Genomic DNA, 17967 nt, shown 5'->3' on the forward strand with positions numbered 1-17967 from the left:
TTAACCATGCCCCCTCCTTCTCCTGTCCTTTCATCTCCTCCTGTAAAGATCATCCTTGGTGTAACCCCCTAAAAATCCAGTTCACTACAGAAGGTAAAAGGGCGTCTGAATGGGGAAAAGGATACACCTGGGGACTCAGATTGTACAAGAATGGGAACGATGAGGGTTTAATATTTACCATAAAGCTCACTCAAACTATCCCCACACCCCCCCAACCGGTGGCCATTGGGCCTAATGCTAACATCTATAATACCAGACCCTTGGACCAAACTACTCCCAGCATCCCTGTATCCCCCAACATGACCAGTCCTTATAGACCCACCCTCCCTGCTAGCGATCCCTCTACTGCCCATATCATATTTACTCTCATTAATGCCTCTGTACAAGCTTTGACCCAGATACAGAATTCTTCATTGGAAGAATGCTGGATCTGCTATTCCTCTTCCCCTCCCTTCTATGAAGGTATTGCTCAATTCGGGAACATCACACACTCCAACAGAACAGATGATCTCAGATGGGGCACTGGGGAATCCCAAGGCCTCACTCTTGCAAAAATCTCCGGTCAGGGAAATTGTCTCCTTGGCCCGCAAATGCTCCTCCCTCTTCAGCTAGACACAGTATGTAACCAAAGTACCCTTATTAATACTTCCTATAGATATGCTGTAGCCCCTCCTAATACCTATCTTGCCTGCTTGTCAGGACTAACCACCTTTGTGGACACCAAACAATTCCTTGAGAAAAAGGACTATTGTGTCCTTGTCTCCCTTTTTCCTCACCTAACTGTCCACTACCTGGAGGAATTCCTCCAATTTTGGGAACATGGAAGGGGTACCCTTATCAGAGACAAAAGAGAACCCCTGACAGCAATTACACTCGCAGTCCTGATTGGACTTGGGTTTGTTGGCTCTGGTACAGGCATTGCCTCCTTAGTTTCCTCCAATGCACAGTACACCCAGCTTAGCTCTGCTATTGATAAGGATCTCTCAGAACTTCAAGCAGGGTTAGAACACGTAAAAGATTCTGTTGCCTCTCTAGCTGAAGTAGCATTACAAAATAGACGCGGTCTTGATTTATTATTTTTACAACAGGGGGGACTCTGCGCGGCACTAAAGGAAGAATGCTGTTTTTTTTAAGGATAAACTTGGCCTGGTAGAAGACAGTCTGCAAAGGGTTAAGGATAGCCTGGAAAAAAGAAAAAGGGAGAGAGAGAGAAAGGTGAGGCATGGTATAAAAATTGGTTTTCCACATCCCCCTGGCTCTCTACTCTGCTCCCAAGCCTTCTAGGCCCATTAATTGGCTTCCTAATTCTAATTTCTTTTGGACCATGGGCCTTCAGGAGACTGACCAACTTTATCAAATCCCAAATTGACTCAGCCCTTGGAAAACCAGTTTTGGTCTTATATCACCAATTGAAAAGCCAAGGGTCCTGTGAGGACCCCCAAATGGAACCCTTGAGGTTCACTGCTCTTACACCTCACCCACCTTGGTATGCGCGCATCTGCTCAAGGAAAGGCACCCCCTAAGGGCTGCAGTGATACCCAATGACGGGATTTAGTGCGACTCCATGACTTGGGAACATCAGATCCTACAGGAGATAACAAGGACCTCGCTAAGGTCCCCTCCTGGTCACGGATACCAAGCATGAAAATCAAGTTGCACAGCCTAAGACAGGGATCCTGCCCATAAATTTAAAATAAAAAAGGGGGACATGCCAGGGGCCAAGAAGCCCCCATAAAAAGAGCAAATAAATTCCAGACATACCAGGAGCCAAGAAGCCCCCTGTCAGATAAGATAAAAGGAGCAAACAAAATTCCAGGCATGCCAAGGGCCAAGATAAAGAAAAGAGGCCTCACCCTCCATTATCAAGAACAAACAGACCACAGACTATCCCTTCTCTCAGGCCAAGGCATACCAACTCCACCCCTAAGCTAATCCCCTTGTTCCTTCTCTACAAAATATAAGCATGTACCTTTTTCAAATAAACTCAGACCTTATCCACCATCCTTGGGTCTCACTCTCCTTATTCTCACCCATTCCATTTCAGGCTGGGTCCTCCTCGACACCCCACTTTTCTGCCCCGCGGGTCGGGGCACATGGCGCCCATCGTGCGGCTCGAGGCACGGACTCTTGCCAGGCAGACCCCGTAAAGAAGAATCGTCGTGACCCCCTCTGATTGCGACCCCCTCTAATCGCTCCGGAGAGCCCCACGAACAGGTAAGTGACGTCTGCCTCATTCTTTTCTCATGGGTTCTGGTCTATTTTCATAATCTAAAGGAGAAAAAAATATAAAGGGAGGGGGAGAGGAATACACTCCAGAGAAGGGGAGAAAAAGGATGGAAAAAGTATCATACAGTCTAAATATTCAATTAGAAATCTATACAAACAAGGAAGAAAGATGATAGGAGTGGTCAACACTTGAACTTCACTGTTAGCTGAACTGGTCAAAGCAGGAAAAAATATATAGAGAGAATAGGATACAAAAGTGTATTTCACTGAATAGGAAAATGAGACAAAGGGGAGGAAAGAGAGCAAGAGTAAGAGGTAGGGTTTATTAAGTAAAGGAATATTCTTAATCAAAACAAACTCTAGGAATATATAAAACATCTTTTTCTGTTGCAAAGTAAAAACTGAGTTTGGCATATTAAGGACTGAAATAGTTATGGTATACAAATATAATGAAAATATTATGCTGTAAGATATGATGAATCAAATGGTTTCAGAGAAACTTGGAAAGAATTGTATGATTTGATAAAGAGTAAAGTAAGCAGAAGAAGGAGAAAAATTTATATAATAATAGCAATTTTGTAAAGACAAACAACTTTGAAATACTTAGGAAATCTAATCAACACACTGATCAATCACAATTCCAGAGGATTCATGATAATATGTATTTGGCCTATCTCCTCAGAGTTAAGATGAATTCAGAGTGAGGATTGAGAGTTATGGGGGGGGGTTGGACATGGCTAAGGTGAAAATTTGTTTTACTTGACAATTCATTTGTAACTAAGGTTTTGTTTTTTTTCAATATGTCTGGGGAAAAGGAGATCAGAGAATGAGAAGATGGATTTTAATTGACTGCAAAAAAAATAAAATTCAATTTTGAAAAGAAAATGTTGATGTTGTATGCCCATAAGTCAGACTTGAAGTTGGGAGATAAAAATTTATTTTGCTCCATTAGGAGGTATCCATTTTATAAAACTGAACTTAGGTGATTAAAAGGCAAAGATGATGGTTTTCCCCCAAGGAAGTGTATCCATAGGAGAATGTACAATTATTCTAGACTCTGCATTCATATTTAGCTGGGACCTAGGTGGTGTAATCTGTTCAACATATGAATTTTTGGAACCTGCTATAAAGGCTTCTCTATGTGTCCTACTTAAGGTATTGGGATATTCTCTATCAATTTCTTCCCTTTCTCAAATACTTAATAAAGCTAACCAGAAGCCCAAGTAGGGAAGGAGAGGTTTGCATAAATTGATGCAGAGTGAAGTGACAGAACAAGGAAAACAATACATACAATTATGATAATAATCTAAACAAAAAGAACAGAAAAGGAAGCTGAACCCTATAATTTTAACCAATCTTGGCTCCAGAATTGAGATGAGAAAAATATGGGGGGGGGGGGGGAAGGAGGCTATGGATGCTAAATGTTGTATAATTTGTCCTGTTAGTGAATTTTGCTTAATCAGTAATTGAAAATGACAGAGCAAAGCAGTAGGAGGGGGGAAAATATATTCCATCCATTAACCAATCACCTAGTGTTTATTAAGTGTCTATTATATGCCATTGAGTAACTTGGTGGAAATATAAATGCAAATAATGCAACAATTCTCTCTCTCAAAGGGTTTATATTCTAACAGGAGAGAGCACTGCCTATACCAAAAATCTAAGGGCATTTCTAAGTTATTAAAGCTTAAAACTGCCCTAAGGTAACACTATGTATAAGTATATATGGATTACATATGTATATATATATATATACATATATATATATATATACATATATATATAAATGGAATAAAGCATATAAGGATATATGGATATATATGGATCTATGGATATGAATAGAATAAATATAGTCAAATAGAAGGCAGTTGGAAAGCTACTGTCTAAATTAATTTACAGTCCCAAATTCTGAGGGTTTTGGTTCAGGCAATCTAATGATCTTCCTTAATTCTATCCTTCTCATCCAAACCCACTAATTTACCTATTTCTATGGTGAGCAGGTCCACAAGTTAAGAATAACTCATGGTTGTCTATTTCTTTTTTTTCCAGGAGGAAACAAAAAATTTATTTGTAAGTTTCTGTGGATGATCGTAACCATCAGAAATAAGTCCACATAAATCATCCTATCTAAAAGCATTAGTATGTCTAAGTTAAGCTGTCTAAAGGAAAAAAGGGCACTCTTTATGACAGGATTAAAAAAATGTAAGTTTCAATCTTAAATACCACAATTGTAAAAAATTTCATTTTAAGAAAGACAATGACAATTTTATAATTTATTCAAAACATGTTCTGACTTGAAGAATTCCAAAAGTTTATACACATTATTGCTGAAAAATTTGAAGACAGTTATAAATAACAATAGTAATGAATGAGAATCATTTCCCCTTCATCTAAGAATATGTGGTAACCTTAATACTACATTTGGCTTTTTTTAAAACTAGTTGAACATTCCAAAACTATGTCACATTGCAATTATAGTATGGACAATAAATACCTCATTTAACCTGAATCATTGGAAAACGCAATATTCTTTATAACTGAAATTATTTTAATATTTTCCAATAAAAAGCTTTTAAAAAAATTCATGTCACTCTCCACAGTGGCCTAATCAAAATGATATAGGTTCACAAAATAGTCATTATAGTCACATCTCTAATACTTTAGGAGAACTGACCTCTTTTGTAATTCATCACAAAAATCAGTTACTACTTGTGCTGACAGAATGATGCTACTGGGTTTACCAAAATACATAGATTTTATCCTCAAGTCTAATCTCTGCTATCAATTGTTATTTATTCAATTCTTATTCTTCTATTATGTTCTCTTATATACAATTAGCTATACAAGTGCTCCCTCAGTCAGATTCTCAGTAGTTGAAGAGGCCGGGAGACTGAATCAAGAGAGGTTTTATTATGCTTTTTCAGATGTCTGTGGAAACCTAAGCTAGATCTATCATTATGCCCATGTGATATGTATAGATAATTCTACTATTATTAGGATACCTTGTTGGGGAAGAAGCTACATCTATGATTTCATCATTATGGTGAACTCTTATTATGAAAATTCTCTCTACAAACTTACAATCTTAGAGAATTAAGGCAAGGAGAAGTTAAGTGACTGGTAAACATTGCTGGTATGGGTCAAGGCAAGACGTGAATCTAGGTCTTTCTGATTCTGGTCTTCTATGATTATGTCACACTGCTTCTTAATGTCATAATTAGAATCACTACACAAATTATAATTACAAAGTAAAAAGCTATCCCCTCAAAACTTTAGAGGATTTTGTTAAGTCATTTTCTAGTCATTTAGCAATTAAAAATTTTCCTTCTGAAATTAATCCACAGAAGATTCAGTGTAAATTTCACAGGATCCTGATGAACATAGAGAACTAGAGATTCTGTTCAGAAAAAGAAAATTTACCTTTCAAAATAATGACTCTGAGTTAACTACAAAACAAAATAATAAAAAGCAGGTGGTATTAAACCCACAGGATAATTTTCTGCCTCTGTATGTGCAAGCAATAGGCAGTTACTGATTAATGTGAAAGCAATTTTAATTTACTGTCTTTCCTAAGTAGAATTAAATAAATTTTAACAAGATTTTCCAAACTAAAAAAAAAGCAGTTAACCAATTAATCATTACAATTAGGGAAATCCTTTTCCTGGATGGAAGTGAAAGATGTAAGATAAATTGCACAGGTCCCATGAGGAACCTGAAGATTTCTATACCTGAAACCTAGTCCCTGAAGTCCAATGAAAAGGAAGCAAAACATGCTAGCCACATTTACAGTAATTAAAAGTAAATGTACATAGTAGCTAGAATTTTTTTCTTCTTACAGTTAAATGGTACAGTTCAATACTTTAAGAGGTCTGAATGTGGAAATCAGTTTCCATTTATTCTAACTAGTCAATGAGTATGAAAACCAGATGCTTGGTTTAACAGTTTTCCAAAGTACTTCTCAAACATAATATTAGAAACCTATTTAGTTCTTTTTCAGATAGCCTAGATGCAGTTATGCACTGCGGAATGTGGTCATGTCCTTTGGTTCACTGCTTGGCACACACCAGTCATCTGCCTCATGATTGGAACTGTAATGTTTCCAAGCAGCTTTATTATATACTGGGAGTCTCTCCACGGACTCTGTAGATAGGGCCTTAATGTAGATAACAGCATCTGTCCCATACCCTTCTAAGGAATACAATTGCAGGTCTCCTTGAAAGTACTGTGCATAAAACCCAGATATGGGCAAACTGTAACCAAAACCAGCCAATGGTACAGCTCGAGATGTCTCAACACGAGGTCGGGGTGCAGTTGAATACACGTAGTTGAAGAGTCTATCAATTTTCCTCAAAGGAACACCACCTCCATGATCACTCATCTTCACAGTCAAGTCCTCATAACATATACTGCCACCTCTTACATTCTCAATTAATCAAACTAATAGAGAATTATGAATCTATGTTTAGCATAATTATACATATAGAACCTATATTAGATTGTTCTCTGTCAAGGGAGGGGGAAGGGAAGAGAGAGGGATAAAATGTAAAACTCAAAACCTTGTTAAAATATTATTGGTGAAAACTATCGCTGCATTTGTTGGAAAAACAAAGATTAATTAAAAAAAGAGAATGGTGTATTTAAACTACCTCAGTTAGGTTCATACAATGCAAATCCTGACTTTGCTACTGTTCAAACTTCCCCAGTCACTAACCTAGACAAAAATCTCTTTACTTTCTGATCAATCAGATCTAAGCTTTCCTGGTTGGGAACAAGTTTGAGATGTTGATACTTCCCTCCTTCCTTCCTTCCTTCCTTCCTTCCTTCCTTCCTTCCTTCCTTCCTTCCTTCCTTCCTTCCTTCCTTCCTTCCTTCCTTCCCTCTTTTCCTTTCCTTTCCTTTCCTTTCCTTTCCTTTCCTTTCCTTTCCTTTCCTTTCCTTTCCTTTTCCTTTCCTTTCCTTTCCTTTCCTTTCCTTTCCTTTCCTTTCCTTTCCTTTCCTTTCCTTTCCTTTCCTTTCCTTTCCTTTCCTTTCCTTTCTTTCTTTCTTTCTTTCTTTCTTTCTTTCTTTCCTTTCTTTCTTTCTTTCTTTCTTTCTTTCCTTCCTTCCTTCCTTCCTTCCTACTTTCTTTCTTTCTCTTTTTCTTTCTTCCTTTTCTTTTTTTCTCAAATCTTCTTACAACAAATGAATAATGTGAAAATATTTCACTTGATTGCACATGTATAACATATCAAATTGCTTACTGTCTCAGGAAAGAGGGAAGAGAAGGCGGGAGAAAGAGTATTTGGAACTCAAAACCTAAAAAAATGAATGTTAAATTATTTTTATATGTAATTAGAAAAAAATGTTTAAAATACCTACTATATGCCACTGTGCTAAGAGCTTTAACAATATTATCCTTGATGATCCTCAAAACAGCTCTGGGAGATATGTGCTAGTATTTACACATAAGGAAACTGAGACAGATGGAGGTTAAGTGACTTGCTTAGAGTTACAACTGTCTGAACCTGGATTTGAACTCAGTTGTTCCTTAATTCCTCAATTCCAGAACTCTAAGAGATCATTCAGTTTGACTCTGGATGATTCTTGATCTGACTATACCCTTTATGCTTCAGACGGGCTGGAAGCTTGAACTGACATTCCATTAGGTCTTGGTATCAGAACCACAGAGCTGCTGCTTATTTCTAAACTTGGTCTTGTTACCACTACACAAACTGAGATGGATAACCACTTCTCACCCTGAAAATCTACCCCCTAGACTCAGATCTCCTTTTTAGTTCGTTCTAGATCTGTGACCTAGAACTGAGTAGTGATCAATAGAGCTATCAGTTGGCACCCTTTATCCTGGATCAAGGATTTCTTTTCCTGGTGAAGTCTTTCCTTAGTTTGGGCTCCCTTATGATGCATCTATGGCCAGACTCCATTTCCATTGATCACCTTTTCTCTTTTTTGCAAACTGTAACTGGAAAATGACATTGTCTGATATGGAAAGTTAATATGGGGGGGTGTAAAAGGGGTTTTTTCCTGATCAGAACTTGGTGTGATATATTTTCTAGATCTTTATGAAAGAGTTTTATGGAAAGAACTGCTAATACATTGATTTATTAGAAGGAAAGGCGGGTAAGTGGTACAATGGATAAAGCAATGGGGCAGAAATCAAGAAGACCTGAATTCTGGTCTTAGGAACTTAGTAGTTGTGTGACCCTGGACAAGTCATTCATCCTTGCTTTTCTCTATTCCTCCTCTGTAAAATAAATTGGAGAAGGAAATGGCAAACCACTCCATTATCTTTGCCAAGAAAACCCCAAATGGGGTCATAATGAATGGGACATGTTTAGGGGGAAAAAAAGATTAAAAATAATTAGAAGGGACAATGGATTTGGAGTCAAAGAATCTATGTTTGAATCCTACCTCCACTATTTACTACCTAGTTGACTTGGTGTCTTTTAATTTCTTTTGGCCTCAGTTTCCTCCTGTGTAACTGATTGCTAATTTCTCATTGATCTTTAAATCTTTGATTTTGATGTAACTGAGAATTGATAAATAAAGCAAGCCTTTATGAGCATGTACACAATCCTCAAAAAAATGTAGTCATCACATGGATTTTGGAACCTGCTAAGATATTCTTTCCATAACTGATTCTAGTCTCCTAACCATTTCTTAAGGAGGAGCTTCTTTGATTGTCTATGGGGCTAAAACTGGAGGACAAGAGCATACAAAGAGACATTATTCAGTCTTGTTCTTCTTTTATGAAGTCCTTCTTTACCTGGTATTTTGGTGAGAGAAACTAGAAAATGCTAAAAGAGAGACCTTAGGCTTTTTCCATTTGAGGTCAACATGTGGCCTGTAAACAGGGACCTTGGTTCTTTGACTCTGTTTGTTCTTTTGTTTTACATGAAAGAGATTAGAGAGGGAGGTCTGGGAAAAGAGCCCAGACCAAGTTTTGAAATCAATCAAAATCAATCAGTCAATCAATCAGTTCACCACTATGTCTCAAGGAGTGACCGGCACACTGATAACTAAGAAAGGGACATATCTAACAGTCTGATTGCATTTGGTCCTGACTTTGGTGTGAACAATTCTGTCTCCAGGTACAGAGTTTTCTTGGAGACATTCCATTCTCCTGACCTTAGCATTACAAGATTCCTGATAAAGATGCTTCACACCTCCACAGTGCCTGGCCCACTTCAACAGCTGGTGTCCCATGAACAATTACTTTTATTTAAGACCAATAGGGAAGGCACTGTTCTTTTGTTGCTTCATGTGAACTGTCAATTCAAAGTCTGCTGATCTCTGGGCTGTGTTATATGTCTGTAAAACTATACAGCTTTTTGTTTACTCTGGGATCTCCACCTTCTGCACAATTACTGGCTAAACTTAGCCATGGTCCTTAACTCCTAAACAAACCATGATTGGGGCATCTGGAAGCACTAAAGATTCCTCAGTGGGAAGAGGAATCAAGTAACCATGAAGGGGAACCGACAAGCAAAAAAGGGACCTTATGAAGGTTTAAGGGGAAAATAATTGATGTAGACAGGAGTGGAAATGGCCAATGTATGTCTGCTGTTTTATGTCAAGAAATACTGATATGGGTGTTGGGGGAGGGGAGGAGGGAGCAGGGATACAGATGAACAGACAGAAGTTCTGTCTTTTAAAAGGGCTGTTGCTAGAGGGTGTAGATCCTATGTTTATACATACAGACAGACAGACAGACACATAAAATGCACCTATACAGAGCTATCTCTCTATATAAATATCTCTATGTCCATCTAGCTATCATCTATTTATCATCTATCTATCTATCTATCTATCTATCTATCTATCTATCTATCATATATCTTGGACCATTTGAAACCAATGTGGCCTTGGAAAAATGTTTCAACCTTTCTGGATCTCAGAGGCAAAATGTTGGTGTGATTGGTATCTGTTGAATCTATTAGGAAAATATCCTAACAAAACTAAAGCTATCTCAAAGTGGAATGAATTGCTTTAGGAAGTAAAGTTTCCTCTCCCAGGAGGTCTTGAAGTCAAAATCTCTTTAAGCTGGAGGGACTTTGCATAAGCTCAAGAATTGAATGCATACATGTCAAGGACCTGCCCCTGAACTAGTTAAATTCAGAAGTTTGTCACAATTTGGGGCAACATGGTAAAGCAGCAGACCTCAGGAAGACCTGAGTTCAAATCTGCACTTAGTTTTCTCATTTGGGTTTTTAAGCAAACATACTGTAGCAGTTTGCCATTAACTTCTCCAGCCCATTTTACAAATAAGGAAACTGAGGCATACAGGGTTAAGTGACTTGCCCGAGGTCACACAGCTAGTGAATGTCTAAGGTCAAATTTGAACTCAGGTCTTCCAGACTCCAGACCCGACTATCTACTGTGTCATCTAGCTTCGATTAAGAAGATGTGTATTTTTGTTTAGGACTAAACAAGAAAAAACATGGGATCTTGGGAAATCAGTTAGCCCCTCTAAGTCATTTTTTCCCTATAATCTGCAGATAACAAGACCTCTGATATCTGCTTCACGGGGTTGCAGTGAGACTCAAAAGAGTTAGCATATAAAGAATTTTATAAAAAAACTGTGAAGCACTATGCAAATGAAAATTATTATGTCAATAGGAATTTTTAAAGCACCTTCTATGATTTATATTATAAAAACAAAAAGACAGCAGTCCCTGCCTTTAATTTAGATTCTATAGGCTAAGGCAACATGAACAAGATATCATAGGCATATATACAGAACATATATGCAAAATAAATGTGTACAATGTTTATACTTGTAAATACAAGGAAAATACCAAATGAATACAATATGATCTATGGAGAAGATCCAGGGAGATAAGGAATGACCTCATGTATAAGGTAGTAACAGAAAGAGGAGGAATAGCTGAGTGGACTTCATGAGAACAGTACTAATTGATGTTCAGCTGCCTATCGCTATCCGAGAGCTGTCTGATATTAGGCATCGGAGGAAATTTGAAGTTAGACCTCTGATTCTTGAGCCAGCATTTTCCCATTATTCTGAAGATACAAGAGCAACCTTCATATTTTAGATTATGTCACAGATCATGTCCATATCAAATAATAATCAGTTTTTCCAGAGTTACATGACATAAATTGGTTCTGAAGTCTGAATTCAAATTCAACCTCAGACACTTATTATCTGTGAAACCCTGGAAAAGTGTCTTAGGTTATTCATCTGAAAATGGGAATAATACTCCCACAGTTGTGAGGATCAAATGAAATAATAGTAGTAAAGTACTTAGAATACTACCTAGTATATAATATGTACTTGATGCATGTAAACTATTGTCTTTATAACTATTATCATTATTGCTGTTGTTATTGTTACTATTACCTACTATCCCAGATACTACCAAAAGAAATAGACCTAGATCTATAAGTTCTGTCTTTTACAAAGGAATATTGCTAGAGAGTGGAGAGCCTATGTTTATACATACATACAGACAGACAGACACACAGACAGACATACAAAATGCACATATAGAGAGCTACCTCTCTATATAGATATCTCTATCATCTATCTATCATCTATCCAATTATCTATCATCTGTCTGTCTGTCTATCTATCTATCTATCTATCATATATCTATCTTACACCTACACAGTACCTGGCCCACTCCAACAGCTGGTGTCTCACGAACAATTACTTTATTTAAGACCAATAGGAAGGGATTGTTCTTTTGTTGCTATTTTGTTGCTATTTTTTGGGAAATAGACTTCCTTTCCTTTTATTCACTTTTAATAATGGTTGATTCAATCCCTAAGAAAGTATAAATCATTCAGCTATCTTTTAATTCATCAATAAGTTAGCACATTCTTCAAGGGACAGAGAGAGACAGAGACAAAGACAGACAGAAACAGAGAGAGAGAGAGAGAGAGAGAGAGAGAGAGAGAGAGAGAGAGAGAGAGAGAGAGAGAGAGAGAGAGAGAGAGAGAGAGAAACGAGAGTCAAAGACAAAGACAAAAAGAGAGAGCAGGATAGAGAGACTGAGATGGAGACACGGACATGGAGGAATAGATAGACAGTTAGTGAAAAGACAAAGAAAGAGACAGAGAGCAAGACATGGGGGCAGACAGAGACAGAGAAGGATAGAGACAGAGAGTCATAGAGTGAGGTGGGGGATGGAGGAAGAGAAGAGAGTCAAAGACAGATTCAGAGAGAGGGAGGGAGGGCAAGAGAGTTAGAGGGAGACAGAAATGAAGATAGACAGGGAGAGGGAGGGACGAGGAGACAGAGTGAATCACAGAGTCACAGAAAGAGACACAGAGTCAGAGACATTGGAGGGACAGAGACAGAGACAGAGAGGAGAGAGAACTGGAATAGAATCGAATCTGAATAATATATTACTTGTGTGATTTTGGACAATTTCCTCATCTGTAAAACAAGAACTTTGGAATAAATATCTTCAAAAAAGCCCTTTGAATTCTTTATCCAATGAATGACATAAAAAAGGAGGAAAAAAAACACCTCTAATGACTTGTATTCAAACAGAAACTGACCAAAAGAGGGCACCAGACGCCTTTCAAATTTATCTTCTTCCTTCCATAGTCACAGTTCTTTCATCTCACAAAGCAAGGATACTTTACTGAAATATTTATTTTTTTTAGGGCTCTCTGATTACTGTTTCCCCCCCACTCTTAAAAACACACGTAACATTTCATTAAATTGTAATAGATACCTAGTCACGGCACTTGTGACTCAAAGCGGAACTTATAGATCCAAATGCAATTAAATCCAAGTTCTGAGATGTTTATCTCCCTGTGGGTGCATGGCCTCCTCTTGGCATCTTCTGGGGGATGATAACTTTGAAGACAGGAATGTGTATCTAAGACCCATGAGGTGAGGCCTGGCACCACTGGCAAGGGGAGGTGAAGTTGGCCTGTGCAGCAGAAGTCAACACCATCTAAAAGATTAGAGAAGCTGCAAAGAACTTCTGTGGTATGGAGATTCTCCTGAAGCTTCCCTCCAAAGAACCCATCAAATTTAACTCTCATCCATCCATCCATCCATCCATCTTTGTGCCCTCTTTCCATAGAATCAAAAACTAAACTACCAGACAGGCCAAGCTGTTTCCATTCACTACTCATAGCACCTGAGGGTACAGGTCCTGGTCAGGGCTCTGAATTTTGGAAGTGAAAGACCTGGTTATAGATTCATTTTTCTGCTTATTATGGATGTTATCTATGTAATCTTTTTTTTTAAAGTCTCTGAGTCTCAGTTAGACTAAATGAACTGTGGACTAGATTCCCTCCCAACTTTAAAGTAATAATCTCAAAAATAGGTACTCTCATTCTTATTACCTCTATTTTACAGATGAAGGAAATGCACATGATCATTAAATCCACATATTTAAACATGGTTCCAAATTTTTTGACTTCAACTCTCAGTGATTTTTTTTTGAAAACTACATTATACCACCCTGCCATTCTGGCTTTGGCTTTCTGGGGAACAATAGGAAAAATTCAGGACTTGGAGTAAGGAGAGACCTCAGTTTGGAGGTTATCTTTAGTTCTTACTAGTTATGCCCCATTGAGCAAAGTATTTCACTTTTCAAAAGGAAATTACATTTTTTTCTACAATTACTGTTTACTTCGTAGGATTAAGAAGGAAGTCAGAAAACAAACATTTTATTCAGTATTTTCTATATTCCAGGGCACTTTTTAAAGCTTGAAATATGACAGAAATATTAATTGGAGGTTTTATTATAATTTCATTTTTCCTAATATAGAATAACCTTAACACAACAATATGGTAGATCTAGGTCAACCAACATACAGATTAAAAGCCAGGTAGCAAGGTGAGACAGTGAATGATAGAGCACTGGAGTCAGGAAGACTTGAGTTCAAATGTGACTTCAGACACTTATTACCTGTGTGACCCTGGGCAAGTCACTTATCCTTGTTTGCCTCAGTTTTCTCAGTTGTAAATGAGCAAATAAAAGAAATGACAAACCAAGAACAAGATTGAAATCAAAATACAATGTTTCTGCAGCTCTATTTCTTGAAAACATATAGCACCTGGGATAGCATCATGTTCAAGAGCTACGGACTAATGAGGAGTATTCAATAAAAGGGCCAGGGTCACATTCCTGCTTTACAGAGGTCATGAGGATTGGTTTACATTTACTTCCTAAGATGTTTTTTAAATCATTGAACTGAAAATTAATGTATGGAAATGCAGGTTTGGATATACCATAGTGTTGCCAACACCATGAGACAGGTTAGCTGTATCTAACTGGTGAAATCCCTGAACCAGTGATTAACCCTTCAAGAGATAGGTTTAGATGTGCTGTGTTGTCTCCAATTCACCATTCATTTTTCTTAGCACTGCTGGAGAACCATGGTTCCTTGATGATATGAAAGGAAAATCATATCTATAAGGCTAAGGACTCCCACAGCAACCAGACCTTCACCAGAAGTCCTTTTCCCCTATTGATCAGGCCATGAGGTGGAACAAATCTGGAAAAGGCAAATGTAAAGGATGTCTTTACACAGCATTCCTCTCACTATTATGAACATAATATGCAAATCATATCATCATTTATATAACAACATGTACTCTTTGATTACGAAAGACAAGAATCATAATCACTTCCTAAGTACAAAAAGGAAAGGTATGCCTTCTGGTTATACAGGAAGCATCAATTCACTATAATGCTAAGAAAAAAGGATGGTTCTACAGTTTTTTATTTTCTGGATAAATGAGGGTATTTCTTTTTTCAATAACAACTTCTTCTTCTTCTTCCCCCCACCCCCCTTACCACTTCCCCATATAACACTTAGTTTTCTGTAACATGGTCATAATAGACTTGGAGTCAGTAAAAACTGCGTTCAAATCCTACCCCAGATCCCAGGTTAAGAACCATCACTTTAAGTAGGTTTCTTGAAAATATCTCTACAGTGAGGATCTTTATCTCAAAGTTGAATTTAGGATTGGAGGTGCAAATTCAATCAACTGACACTTCCTGTTATTAGGTTCAGGGAGCTAATGAATCACCCAGGGGGCATTTGAAATCACAGCTCTATAAGATACCATTGTGTCCCCTTCCCATAACTATTCTTGGACTTCCATTGGTAGATGGTTGAGTTATAGGTACCTGAGTCCTCAGAAAGTGAACATGACCAGATGTTTCCTCGGAAAGAGAACTGGTTCCAGGATACATCTTACTGTGTAATGACCTCGTGTAGGAAGAATAATCTCTTTTTAATGCCAACATATAGGTCCATCCCACTGAAATGAAAAAGTACTCCAAGTAAATAAACAAAACCAAATTAAAAAAAAAAACCACGATTTGAATATGGTGTGTGTGTGTGTGTGTGTGTGTGTGTGTGTGTGTGTGTGTGTGTGTGCGTGTGTGTGTGTTTATCTTGGTTTTAGTTCAGTTTTACAGCTGAACATTCCTCTGGCCTAAGGTCATGAGGAAATTTTCAGATTTGCCTTTGTGACCCTGCCTTGGCTTCCATTTAAGAGCTCCCTCTTTTCCTTTGGGCTTTGCAGCAAGCCCCAGCTAGCCTGAACCTGTGGGTACAAGGAACTTTCTTAGGCTACCTCTCTGGACTTCCTGTCATTCTTATAACCATAATTCAAAGGGAAACTCAGCAGGGGGAAATGAAATGGCCTTGGAAGTGAGCTTGACTGCTTGATTATAAGGATTGTACTAACCCAATAAAGTAAACTCCCAATCCCACCATCTTCCCTCAATTTGTCACACTCACCTGCCACACTCCACCTCTACACATTCTAAAACATTGAGGCAGACTTATATATAACAAACAAAAACACTCTCTCCTGTGCACTTCAGTCCTACTTCTTGCCTCTAATATTTTCTAATAGGTTATTCCTTCTGGGTTCTCTTTTTCTCAATAAAACTGCTCAAATGATAGCATTCACTAGGGTACCTTATAGATGAGAGAACTAAGAATCAAGAAAGCAAAATGATTTGGCCAAGATCATGAGGATAGTACCTGTCGAAGTCAGGAACAAAAGAGATCTTAAATGAATTGAGTTCAATCCCCTTGTTTTATTGATAAAGAAAAAGGTTGAATTAGAATGATGTCTCAGACACTTGCTAGCTATGTGACCCAGGGTAAGTCACCTGACCTATCTCCCTCTCAATTTCCTAATCTTGTAAGATATGGATGATTATAGTGACTACCTTACGGAGGTAAAAAAGATCAGATGGGATAGATAGATCAATAGAGCATCTTGAAAAACCTTAAAGCTAAAAAAGCTTAAAGCTAAAGTTATTTTAGCTACTTCATTTATATTGTTGATGTTTTATAGAAGTGTTATAGAGATAATCTAAAAGTTATCTACTTTAATCCTTTCATTTTGCAAGTGAGAACATCAATATTCAAAGATCTGCAAACTACTTGCTTATAGTTAGTAAACTATTGGTGGCACATCCTCTCACTTAAAACCCTATACTCTTCTCACCACTATAGCATAATTCCTCCTTATTCAAGTAACATTAGTAAGTTATAAATGAGCTAGGATTAGAACCATTACACAAAACTCCTTATAAGTTTTAACATACTATGTGAATATCAGTCATTATTCTTTTAAACCTTTTAATATTTATTTTCACAATTATATGTAAAGATAATTTTCAACATTCATTTTTTAAAAAAACATTTATTTTTTTGCAAATTTATGCAAAGATGACTTTTAACATTAATTTTTTGGGTAAGATTTTAAGTTCCACATTTTTCTCTCTCTCCTTCCTGCCCTCCCCTCCACACCCCTTGACAGCAGTAATCTGCTATAGGTTATACATGTATAACTATGTTGAATATATTCCCATATTAGACATATAAAAGAAGAATCAGAACAAAAGGGAAAAATGAAAGGAAAAAGCTATAAAACATAAAACAAATTTTAGAAATTGGAAATAGTCTTTATTTTAAAACAGTTGTTGCTTTGACTTAATATGTTGGTCATTGACCTTGAATCTGTAGAATATGGTTTCTGAGGAATTGAACAGTAGGTGGCACTGATGATACATTCAGGAGAAGAGCCAAACTATCATTGATGCTGAAGGCATCCTTGGAACTCCGCCTCTGGTCTTTTCATTGTTATCTGTCTCAGAGATTTCCTTTGGATTTCTCTTCTAAAAGACAAATTTCAGGCTCTGTTAGATTGTTTTTTCTTTTTTAAATGGGTATAAGGTTAAGCTGCTTCCTACTACCTGTAAGATCAAAATTGGGCAAAAGCTTTCTCTTCCCTCCACCCCCCCCCACTGCTTACTTTTGCCTTCCCGTGCTATTCCTTGCCTCCCTCCCTCCTTTCCTTTCTTCCTCCCTTCCTCCTTTTTTCCTCCCTTCCTCCCTTCCTTCTTTCCTTCCTCCCTTCCTCCCTTCCTTCCTTCCTTCCTTCCTTCCTTCCTTCCTTCCTTCCTTCCTTCCTTCCTTCCTTCCTTCCTCCTTCCCTTCCTGCCTTTTTTTCCTTCTAGATCTGAAATCAGGAAGACCTGAATTCAAATTTGACCTGAAATATTCACTTGCTATTTGACCCTGGTTAAGTCACTTAATCTCTACCTCATTTTTCTTTTCTATAAAATTAATATAGTCATAGTACCTACCTTTCAAGCTTGTCCTGAAGATAAAATGAGATATCTATAAAGTTATTTGAAAACATTAAGGTGCTATATAAATGCTATTATCATTATTGTTTATTATTATTATTATTTTGAAGGTATTGAGTGGTAGATTTCCTGTTGA

The 17967-nt window shown here is 37.5% G+C and overlaps 1 long non-coding RNA gene across 1 annotated transcript in view; it reads left to right on the top strand.

Moving 5' to 3' along the window:
- Positions 1-1841: 1841 nt before the first annotated feature.
- The window catches only part of LOC141498568 (uncharacterized), a 90316-nt gene continuing 74190 nt past the window's right edge, over positions 1842-17967 (top strand). The window contains exons 1-2 of the long non-coding RNA XR_012471693.1: positions 1842-2214; positions 4276-4428. This is a non-coding gene — a long non-coding RNA (uncharacterized LOC141498568). The remainder of the gene's footprint in view (positions 2215-4275; positions 4429-17967) is intronic.

The sequence above is a fragment of the Macrotis lagotis genome, chromosome X (genome assembly GCF_037893015.1).
Source record: "Macrotis lagotis isolate mMagLag1 chromosome X, bilby.v1.9.chrom.fasta, whole genome shotgun sequence".
Taxonomy (NCBI): domain Eukaryota; kingdom Metazoa; phylum Chordata; class Mammalia; order Peramelemorphia; family Peramelidae; genus Macrotis; species Macrotis lagotis.